Source organism: Ptychodera flava, chromosome 10 (genome assembly GCF_041260155.1).
Source record: "Ptychodera flava strain L36383 chromosome 10, AS_Pfla_20210202, whole genome shotgun sequence".
Taxonomy (NCBI): Eukaryota; Metazoa; Hemichordata; class Enteropneusta; family Ptychoderidae; genus Ptychodera; species Ptychodera flava.
Window position 1 is genome coordinate 17,241,985 of NC_091937.1, and position 12,844 is coordinate 17,254,828.

The following is a 12,844-nucleotide window of genomic DNA, read 5'->3' on the forward strand; positions in this document are numbered from 1 at the left end:
GACGACACATAGAGGCTGGTGAAAGGTCGTTGAAAAATACATCTTTTTGTAATGTCTAAGAGATGCATCTGTGATTCGGCTTGATATGTAACAAGGCTTTGTTTATTTATCCCAGACCACGCCGCATAGGCCTTTAGGTGATGGTTCTGTATTGATATTTTGAAAAACCGTTGAAACACAGCGTCCTAGCATCGTTCTTTGCGTGTCCGGCGCACTCGCAGTCTCGAAATAGAGTTCTGCCATTATTATATGTTTTAGAACTTGAAACACACACTAAGAACGATGACAGGACGCTACGTATCGTCGTCAGAAATTTAGCTGAAAAATATGTATCAATTTCATTTTTTTGTATTCAGGATTGATGTTGATGTACCATGATGGCCACTTAATTATCAGTGGCCAATTACGCCATACGTCCGGTTTTGATTTGGTTTTGTGGTTTTACTTGTTTGCGGGTCAAAGGCTAGTGTACATTCGGAGCAGTTCTCTCTCAAGTTTTCCATTGCAGTTATGGCGGGAAAGAACAATGCAAAACAAACTTGATAAAACTGTGGTTAATATGTAATAGTAAATTACCTTTACAAAATTACGGCACTAAGGGACTACGAAAATAATCTGCAGGGTCAGAATGTCTTTTTCATCTGCATAGAACCCATAAGTCAGTATCAACCAATACCAATACTAATAATTATACCGTAATTATACCATAATTGCTGTGAATAATCCGGAGTGCTGAGAGCTGACTAAGCTCTTCGAATGATAATTCACAGTAATGCAAATGTTTATTGACAGTAACGGGCAGTGATGTCGCTGAGGGCGACAACCATGAACAAAAGAATAAAGACATAAAATTGAAATATTTTGCAAATTACATTTCAAGGTTTCCAAACCGGATTATGTATAATGCTGGCGCATGAATGACACGTAAGTAGAGACACTTTTCGAATTCTAACACCACGTGTATCATATCTTGACGGTATGTGGATAAAGTTACTACCTTTGATATATTTGTTTTATAAAACAGACCATATGGACCAGATACCATATTAATCGAGGCAACTACTGGAAAAACGCTACAAGGTAGCAATGTTATATCATTATCATAATATTATATAGGGCTCAGCCCTTGGTGTCGCGCCAGGGGTTATTAAAGATTGGCAATGTTATTTGTATTGATTCATGATAAACTGTAATTGTTACTTCATAAACGTTTATATGACAACTATGCCCAGTTTCCCTCTGATGAAAGCAGTTCACGTACGTACACGACGTCAAACCCTGCAGCAGGGCAGGTATAGATTTTCTGTAGCGTGTAAAAATTTTGGACAAAAATTGGCAATTTTTACAATGATAACAGCCTATTGCGATAAACAAGGGACGTATTATGCAATCATTATCATTGCAATGGTAACCGCACCTGCCCACCTTCTACTTGCAAGCTGAAAACTTTAGTGTTCCGTCTAAAAACTGGCAATTTTTGAATCTAATTATTGACACAGGGGGTGCTCTTCTATAATTCAATCCCAGCATACATTGCGTATGCCCCCGTTCATATGCACGACAGTTTTCTCCCTTTATCTATATTAACGATATTTTGTATCAGCGACAAGGTGCATAATAACATTTACTGGCTAATAAAAGAGGTATATTTTATAAAAGGCATGTTATATAATAGTAATTTGTTTCGTTTTGTTTGTTTACGAGTACTCAAAAAAAAAAACATGGCGGCGCCCATGAAAGAAGGTACACTTCCGGTTACTCGCATAGTATATTATGAATAAGCGCATGCGTAGTCAGTAAGCCGCTGGCGCGACTATAACTACATTAACGTGCCTGTGTAAAGCTACGGGAGCAAGCGCCCTCAGATCCGTGCATGATTTTTTTACGTACCACCTCCCGGCCCGGTGGCCAAATATGGGCAATCGCGTGCATTTCTGAACTATCTCGTTTCTGGTTACTACGCGCGTTGCTATGATCCGCAAACGTTCCATTCGTACACAAAGCCAGCGCGAGATTAGGAAAACGTCTTCTCGCTCAGATCGTAATTGCGCGTGGCGACAGTGGAGCCGCGCAGGTGACATGGGCTTTTATTTCTAAATTCTAGTGAAATCCTTTGTATACTAAGTGTGCGTGCCTGTTCAGTATAAATTGCAAGAAACTGACATCACGCTTTTGTCCTTCTTACACCTCGATTTCAGCCTTGATCACGTAATAGTACGGATGTTGCTTTGCGCATTCTAGAATTCTGCACGTAAACAAATGACGTCATTATGTCTGTCAATCCACGACGGGATGCGGCCATCGTATTTATGAAAAAATGACACAATCGGCGATGAATTTTTGATATCGCACACATTTTTATCTCCTAAACAATGTGAATATTATGTAAACTACATATTTATCATTCCATAAGGTATATTATCATATACCTAGATTCACGTACCCGTGTAAACCTATGGGAAAAGGCGCTGTTACAGCACTCTCGAACCAGAGTTCTTATCGCGCGTACGCTAATAAGTATCTCTGGCACAGGCAGATTAATATTCATGTGACCTCGAGGTCATTGGAACGTCAATGAACTACTTTTTACCTGTCGCGCACTGTATCTATGGTATTGCCACAGTAACGCGCGGCAGTTGGAATTCGTTCCAAGAGTAGTGTGTAATAAGTTGCCGTGTCACGCCCAGGCACACTTTGCCCAAATAAGGTAGTGTGCGCGCTTTTTCGAACTTTTTCGTTGTCGTGTTGCTACGCGCGTTGCTAACCACGTACATTCCATTCGAAAGCACGTCAGCGCGAGATTCGAACCCGTTTCTATGCGCTTCGCTCGTAGTTTTGAAGCAAATTGTAGACAGTTCGAATCTTATTCCGATCAAATTCGTTTAAAAGAAGTGCTTGATAGTCTCCTCTCAATGTTTTGCTGAGAAAGTGTATTTTAACGAGCAGGATCAACTACTCATCTGTGCTCATTCTGTAGTGACATTGGCGTTCGCATAGAACAAGCTGGTGACGCGTTCCACAACAGAACAAATGACAACATCGTACATATTAATCCGCAAAGTTGCGTGGCTCATGGTTTTTTTTAATTTACGCCCATAACTTTAACAAAATTTTATTGATAAATACTGAAACATATCACAACCGTTCAATAAGGTATATGATAAAACCTTTACGGCCCAGATACGGGTTTTGCGGACCTCGGTCGTACGGCGTACGGGCCCTCGCACGCTCGGGCCCTTCCGCCGTACAACCTCGGTCCGCAAAACCCGTATCAGGGCCGTAAAGATTATTATTATACATCTACCATCGAGAACAATAGAATAGCGCTGATCGCAAAAGACGTCACTGTTCTCTCTCATTAATATGCATCAATAAATACTTGTCTGCATTTTCCGCAAAAACGACGAAAAATAAAACCTGCGAGTGTTAGCATGGTTATGTAGCGTCACACTTATTCGTATGAATTGATGACTGAGACTACAAGCTGCAACAACAGCTGCGCATACAACGACAAAATTTGTCCGAATTTCAGCATATTTGTCAGAAAGTTGCACGCGTACAGCTATATTTAGTAACAAACACGAAATCGCGATCAACGCTATTTAGCGTGCGCTAAAATAGCCGTACGGAACGCGCGCCCGTTCCGTAACACCTGGGACTAGTATACCTAAGTTATGAAACAAAAAATCTTCAGACTAGTTTGCGAAATAAAAAAATAAATAAAATAAATGCATAAAAATTGTAAATCTGACACAAATAGCACATCATAACTCTCCTGGGAAAAAAATTATAATTGTAAAAAAATATTCCCATTCTGATTTTCGCGTCGTCCGATACGCTGCGCCAATGCCCTCGTGCATCCTTTGCGGTATTTTCGTAATAACCTCACATGATAAAACCTTTACGGCCCTGATACGGCTTTTGCGGTCCGAGGTCGTACGGCGGAAGGGCTCGAGTGTGCGAGGGCCCGTACGCCGTATACGACCAAGGGCCGCAAAAGCCGTATCAGGGCCGTAAAGATTAGAAACATCCCCGACATGATACTCATCAGACACCCTTACGATGAATTAATTCTGATCGTGATCTATAAATGCTATTTTATTTTTGAGAATATTTAAAGGTCCAGGAAAAGCCACAGTGTCATTTTATGACTATTTTACTGCGGATCAATCTCGAAAGTCGAATTCTACATCTTAAAGTATGTTACAACTACTACTTAGCTTGCTAACACGGCGTCTATGCGTTTAAAGTACACTGTTAGTGTTCACATTCTACTCCGGTCCAGAATTAATACTATGTTGGCAACCTGTTTTTCTCAATGTGGTCTGGGGAGTATAAGACGAAACTGTGGCTGAAATAAAAAGAAACATATTCGAACTTCCATGAAAAGTAATCTAATGAGATCAAGACATCTTTAACAAACGACACATAGATTGTTGTGAAATTATTAAGGTGGGGCAGCGGGATCTTCTTGTGTGGTTGCTATGGGTCATTTTCTGATCTTGCCCTTAATTTTTTAGGAAAACACTCGGCACACCTCGATCAAATTCAGAGACAGGTCGAAAACATGTCGCTATGAGCGCACGCCCTGTGACGACATTGATATGCAAATTAAGTAGCCCGAAAGTTCAAAACCCTATGGCTATATAAAGAAGAATACTTGCTGGGTGTTTTAACTATTGAAAAGGAAAGGCTTGACGCATTCTGAGTTATTAAGAGGGAGGTGACCAAAATGATGTTTGTTTTTCACTTCGAGCATTACACTCCTGAAGAAATCACTGATTTGAGCGTTTCGGGACGTAAATTTTATATATATTCCTCATTGGAGAAAGGCTATTTCAAAAACAAACGGTGCTTCATCGTGGAGATACATTGACCACTTTTACTGGTAGTACCCATGAATGAAAGCTTAATAAGTGCAGAACTCTGAAGGCAAAACAACAACTTCAGTCAACTCCGTAAAGATGTAAAATTTGGAAAGTTAATGAAAAACTTTGCGTGTCATATGATCACCCCTCGTTCTAATAGTGTAAACGGTGCATACCTACTTTCACTAATTATATTTAATTTCCTCTGCGTATTATTAAACAAAATGTTTGCTTTTTATGACATGTTTGTGATGTATGAATTGAGTTTTCTCACATGAAATTAATTCATATCTGTATTACTTTCTTTTTCCATGAAATTAATTCATACTTGTATTACTTCCTTTTCAATAGGCTACAGCGCTTTCAGGCAACCAGAACATGATAAATGTAAAACCCGATAAAACATAAATAACATAAGACATCAAAGAAAAGTAACACAGATAACAAAAGACAATATGGATTAAAATGACATCTGTAAAGTAAAAGGAGAAAAATTTGGAAAATGAATTCTAGAATCCTAAAATATGTCAATGTTAATGCTGTGCAAATTTAATAGACTTGAACTGTGTCGAGTTAAAGGTATACTGTCACCTGTTCCAATTTTTCCACAGTTACCATGGAAAGAGAAAATCTAACCAATCAAAGATTTTAGGCGGGTGGCCGCTTTTTAAAAACAGCGCCCTCACATGGGCATTTTGAATACCAAGGAAGGCCCCTTTGACCATATATGGGCATATTTAGATTACATGTGACTGTATACCTTTAATCTCCCTACGAAGCTTCCGGATGGTTTAGCGTCGTATGAATTCGTAGTCTTACATAAGATAAGTGGATACCACAGACAAGGCACTACCTGATTAGAAATGCACAATCGAAACAGTCCCCGTCTACATGCGACGTGATATGTAACTTTGCTGAGAATCAACGATTGATGCATGAAAAAATCTTAGAAAACGTCAAATATATTGAAGTGTTATTTCAAAACAGTTTCTATAATCCTGAATCGGAGTAATGAAACTCGCAGTAATGACATACATAACGTTCTCCATAACGTTGCAAGCGTTGATCACATTCTAGCCTGTACTTGACCTTGAAAAAGAGAGTGTAACAAAGAAGACCCGTAATTTCACACCCTATGCTAAAAAAGCGTTTACCTGATGACATTGGACATACAGCAATTTCTTCAAAAGTTTCAAAATTCAATGGAAGATAATACTACAAAGTTGCTCATAGGGCAACTACGCATTGAGTAATATATATTCGACATCAAACGTGCTTAGGATGTAAATTTGTCCAAACCACTCCTGGAAAAGAATGCATGTCTCAACTATTCACCGAATTCCAATAGAAATGAGACTTCTGGAGACAGAGAATCAAACACTCAATGCCTATAAATATCTTCACGTCTAAACAGCATGATCAGTTTTTCAATGTTGCCTAGAAGAGGCAACGCATAAACGTGTTTATCAGGTCCCGACATGTCATTTCTTCTTCATTTGTCCTCAGCTATTTGCGAAAAGAATCAGGAATACTCTGCCAGTCGCAATCTCCACGATTGCCAAAGTGCTTCTCGATATAAAATTGACAAAACTATTACAACAGATTGACTTCTTTATTTACAAGCAGCTGTGCCAGTTCCAAAACAAAAGTTCTAGGTAAGAAGAATATAACGTTTAAGGCAGCGTTCACTTGGAAGGACGACAACACTAACAGAACCTGTCGCTGGCTGAGGGGAAATTATTGCAGGGCGCAACCATGTAACTCCCAGATTGTAATTAAAAGTTTTTAATAAGAATAAAATACAGTAACATTTTAACCAAGTGTTCTAGGAAAGTTTTCTGTGCCTTAAACCCTATCAAAATTATTAAATCTCCGAACCCAATCAAACATATGTTGATATTCCCGGTTGAGAGTGTCATGGATACAAATGTCATGTCTCTGGAGCCCTATGCCATTGAAAAAGGATATTCTGATGTTTCAATATTCCCTTCTTTATCATAAAGCTTTTGACATCTTTTTCAGTGTTTCAAAGTTTCATGTATCAAATTTATTTTTCATGATTCATTTCCTCCAGCATTTCGAAATATTCTTGGGTTTGTTAATGTAGTATGCGCTTCGACAGTGAAAGACTTTAACTTTGCTAAAACACCCCTCACGCAAACTTTCGCCCATTCTCTTACCAAGTCAAGCATAAAAATCAGGGTTCACAATGCAAAATTTGGTACCACAGAAACAAATTAAGTAAGATTTCTCCATATTTGAAATTCAAAATTACTGCCAGCCTCTGTTAACTCCAAGGGGAAATTATAATTTTCTATTTATTTGAAAAAATAAGACGGTAAATACTTTATTCACACAAAGAACTTGCAAAATGCACGCCACAAGCAGTATATCAGATTTGAATTGATAAAATTTTAAAGTCCGAGTATCTGTCACCTAGGCGTGATCTACCTTAGTGGGACATGTAACCGTCTAACATTGATTCCCATTGTTGGCAAATGAATTTAAGTTTCCACACTCGATCTTGACTATCAAAGATTCCCATGCAAGACGCAGATAAACAGTGATTGTCGACAAGCTGAGTTCTGGTTACTTTAATACACGTGGGATATGCAAAGAACACCTGTCAATTATTTCACTTACCGGGTCTTCATTACAAACGTGTTACACCGAGCAGTACTTTGTCATCAATGTCATAATTATATGTTTGTGTAAATCTACAATGGTATTAATTCAGTCTTAACAATATCATGACCTCTACAAGTAAATAAATGTTTACAGTTTCTTTTGACAAGACTCATATGTCTTACATTATAAAGATCCATTTGTCAGTCAGCCTTTGCCACATAGCTAATTTGTTCTCAAATATTTTTATCACACCACATTTTATATCAAAACAGTGATGTCTGAAATAGGTCCCTGTCTCAGGCCTCTCAGCTAGGCGACTGATGCCGTATGTTGTGGGTTCGAATCCGATTGAAAACTATCCGTATTTTCTATCCTGGGTCAGTAACACTGCTGGTGGACAGAATTGTCCCCGAGGTTATCGTTCGCCCAGTTAAAGCGATGAAATTCGTTTCTTCGCTTCGATAAAGTGTGTATGTGCGATGTATGATAGTGAGCATGCGTGTGTGAGTGCTTCACGAACTCTACAACGTGTTGAGCGGTCTCAGTCAGAAAAATGTAACAACTTAGCCGGCTATTGAACCACTCTTTTTTGGGAGTGGAGATTTAGCCGACTGGTTCTGTCTCAGGCCTCTCAGCTAGGCGACTGATGCCGTATGTTGTGGGTTCGAATCCGATTGAAAACTATCCGTATTTTCTATCCTGGGTCGGTAACACTGCTGGTGGATAGAATTGTCCCGAGGTTATCGTTCGCCCAGTTAAAGCGATGAAATTCGTTTCTTCGCTTCTTCGCTTCGATAAAGTGTGTATGTGCGATGTATGATAGTGAGCATGCGTGCGTGAGTGCTTCACGAACTCTACAACGTGTTGAGAGGTCTCAGTCAGAAAAATGTAACAACTTAGCCGGCTATTGAACCACTCTTTTTTGGGAGTGGAGATTTAGCCGACTGGTTCTGTCTCAGGCCTCTCAGCTAGGCGACTGATGCCGTATGTTGTGGGTTCGAATCCGATTGAAAACTATCCGTATTTAAAACACGGCCAGAATGAAGCAAACAAAATTTGTGTGTAAGGTGTAAATTTTTTGTGACTAGCAGCCCATATATTAGGAGAAGAATAAGCCATATATTATAGATATAATCTCGTAAAAAATTTTCATTGCAAGGTTGTTAAATTGTTTATTCAAATTGCCTGGAAATAAAATTTTTAATTTCAATGCGGTGAGCATCTCAAACATTTAATCTTCTTAATGAGTTCACGATATTCTTTTATTTATTTCATGCATGGTAGTACAAACACCATACCTGTGCAAATGTTAGTACAACTTTAATTATCCGCTGTTATCTCAAAACACTATTAACTATCTGCGTGTGACAACATTATCATTAACAGCGTTATATGTCGATACAATAATAATACTTTGCTCAAGAACAATGTAAAATGAGATGAACTGTCTTCACTTAAACCTAACGGAGAAAGCGAGCTGAGAATGAACAATGGAATTGATCTAAATGATATCACACTTTGAGAACTTGTTTCTGAATTTGCCGTATTAGTGGCATTTATTTGAAGACAGTGGGGGAGCTTGAACGTTTTTTGGGAGTGAAAAGCGGGCAGATCATAGATGCTGAAGGGCAATGGAATTCAGTCAGATGGCATGTTTTTCGCATATGCTTGTGAGAGGGCAGTTACGAACAGCTTCATTTTCCCCAACAAATTATAAGGTCGAGATCAAAATATGTAAAATCAATATATCTGCTTAGGAAACGTGTTTTGTGATGATATTGCAAATTTGACAGAATTTACCAGTTAGCTGCACCTGAAAATTCAGTGATACGACTAACATGTCGGGTAAGACTGATTAGGGTTAAGCACAACGCGTTGTGTTGTTCACTTGGCCGATGCCTTATTGTGACTGAAGCTACTTTGGCTGTGTCACATAGTGGTAACATGAAGATCTCAATATCACTTATCCAACTTTGTCGAGAACTGAAAATACGTGGCCATAGACACTCAGACGGCTAAGCCAGCCACCACCATACACTTTTGTAAACCATGTTGTTGCAAAGTTTACAATTAATTGTAATACAGAAGTCATTCGACAATGATCTGAGCGTCTAGAACCTGCATGGAGTACCTAGCTTTGCGGCCAATTGCTGCCGATAGCTAGCAGCAGCAAAACCGTAGCTCCACTCTCCCTCTCTTTCCCCTTTTGGGCAGCTGGCATTTCTTTGATGTCGTTTCGGCCCGGTCTCTACTCTTTCGGGTACAAGCTCCAAGATAACTACAAAACTTGTACCAGTAACGTTTGGTAGGTACAGGCCATATCACGTTTTTCTACTCGGACTTTGCAATAAAATAGCTGGATACCATTTATCTGTTGTCTAGGACTGACTCGAGATCAACATGAGACTTTCATGAAACACAGTATTTAGAGCGGAGGACCAGACTTCAGCAAGGTAAATCTAGTCTGTTTTATGGAAGCCCCACAATTGATCCGTCAGTCGTTTTTTGTTTACTTGTTTACTTTTTGTTTCGTTACTTGTTTGCTTTTTATTCTATATATTTTTTCTCTTTTGGCCGTTTTTTTTCTATTCTGTTATTTTTCTACTTTTTATTTACTTGTTTACTTGTTATTCAGTCAGAGTTTCCTGTGCTCCAGCTTACACACCATTCACAGGTGTTCGACTCGTAGCTAAATCCAAGGCTCTGATATATTGTTGATTTATGTAAACATATAAATAAGAATTAATTCTCCATGGAAACTAAAGGAATAGAAGAGCTTGGTTAGTGCGCTGGTCCTTCAGCTGCTTGCCTAGATATATAACTCATAATACACGATAGATTGCTAAATCCACGGTTCTAATACATTTACACCCAATAAGGGATGGACCATTAGACCTTGGGAGGGGGGATGGTCACAATGAAATTGTGAAAATTTTTTTTTTACTATTGTAACTTTCTGAAATTTTTTTTTCCAATTGAGATTAGCTGTGCAAATTTTTTTTTTCAGAGTAAATTTTCAGATTTATAATTTTTTTTTAGTTCGTCGCTGTCTGAAGATAAAGAGGGCAAAGATGTGGTTCGAGCACCACAAGCGGCCACGCAAGCGGTCACGGGGGGGTCAGGAGAGGGGTGTCCCCCTGCTGCTGTTGGAGCTTTTGAAAAATAGAGATTAAAATGGTGTTATTTAGTGGCACTTGGGGAGTATTTTTGCGGGGGGAGATCAGGAGGGGGTGTCCCCCTCCTGCCGTTGGAGCTTTTGAAAAATAGAGATTAAAATGGTGTTATTTGGTGGCACTTTGGGAGCATTTTTTTCGGATTACACATCTTCCTCTGAAACATGGTCTTCTTGCTCCTCAGTAGCTTCCTATAGTTTTGAAAATTGACTATTTTGGTTTCCTGGCTTCCCTTTCTACTGCGTTGTGAAATGCCTACATTCACCCCACCAAACATCATGCATATCTCATGATTTACAATTGATTTTGACAAGCTGAGAAGCTAAAATAAGCTAAATAATATTGTTAAATTTGCATATTTGTGTTTTTAGAGCAATTGTTGCCCTTTTTTGATCAAAACATCTATTTCTCTGTAGCAGCATGTCCAAATTGATTGGATGTGTATAGATGTGTTGAAATTTCAATATTTGTCTTTTTAATTTTAGTGCAATTTATGCCATTCATGGCCAAAAAATCTGTATTCTCTGAAAGGACTTGTCCAATTTCTTTGAAATTTGCTACACAAAAACGATTATTCATGCAGATTTATTCAGTATTTGCTATCGAGAAACTTTCAAAGTTCAACCCTTTTGTGTGTTTTTGTGTTGGGATTTGTTGGATAGATGGCTTTCTACGTAGTGTATTGTTGAATGTTAAAACATGTGTTGCTGTTGTTTTTTGAGGCTGTTTTTTGAGAAAAAAGAATTGAAAATGCCTTTTTAAAAGCAAAATAATACATAATGACTTGATATGTTGTTTTATCATTATTGACGTGTTTCTACTTGTTCACCCATTCTTGCATTCATCATTGCAATAAATGCTGTAAAAAAATGAAACTGATGTGGCCTGCATCTGTTTACCTTGATCTTAAAAGGCAAATACAACTTTCTGTCTTGACAACCATACCATAGTTTCAATGTTTTACCTAGTGTACCTGCTTGGGTTGTATGCAGGAAACAAGTAGAAAACAGGCTCTATAATTTCATAATGTTCAAGTGATCAGAATACAAAAGTCCTGAAAAGATAAGATAATCACAACTTCCAGTATAAGGGATACAGTCACTCTAAATGTATAAATTAAAATTAAAAATGTGCCGGGAGGATGTACTAAAAAATACAGAAAGTTGCTTTCTGTCGGTAAAATCTAAAAATTTCAAAATTTTAAAGACTTTTGCAGATTTTTTTTTTACGCCTTTGTCTTCTTAATTATTTTTTTTTTATTTTGCAAACTAGTTTGAAGATTTTTTTTTTCTAAATTCTGCTCTGAATGTTTTTTTTCTGTTTTGACCACCCCCCTCCCAAGATCTAATGGTCCGTCCCTAAACGTACAAATTGAAATAATAACGTCGGTTTGCAATGTTTGAAGGAAGAAATGGAAGGGGCAGACATACATACATAGTGAGACAACTATCCTTCTCTTCTGTAACGGGAGCGCTGCGCTACAGTAATGTTCGCTCCGACTACAGGCGCTTCCATTCTTTCACGTAACATTGCAAGGGAGCATTCGTTTTTTACAGGAAGGGGGTCGGTGGAACTTAAGAGACGAATGAAATATAAAAAGCGACCCCCTTCAAATTAAATTTTTAAAATATGACCCTCCCCAAATACAAATTCACAAATCGTAAAATGTGGACCCCTAAAAAATCATCAGATTTGCACCCTGTGACCCCGGGTGAAAAAGTGGGCCGTTCAAGAGTTTTTGCAAAAAAAAGGTGTGACCCTCCCCGATTTACGTGCACAAAATCAGCGACCCTCCCCAAAATGTCACAGTTCATATATTTAATAACTTAATTGAGTTATAATTTCCCATTTGACCTTTGAACTTTCCAAGAGTCATTTGAACTTTACAAATAATCACTTGCAATGGGTGAAATCCCAATATCATATTTGTTTTTTCAGATCTTCTCTTTCAAACATAATATTTTTATCATGTACGTTTTTAATCTTTACAGCCCTGATACGGCTTTTGCGGCCCGAGGTCGTACGGCGAAAGGGCCCGAGCGTGCGAGGGCCCGTACGCCGTACGACCAAGGGCCGCAAAAGCCGTATCAGGGCCGTAAAGGTTTTATCATATACCTTATGGAACGTTCATATATGCTTTAAATTAATATTATACGAAACATCAAGGTATTTTTG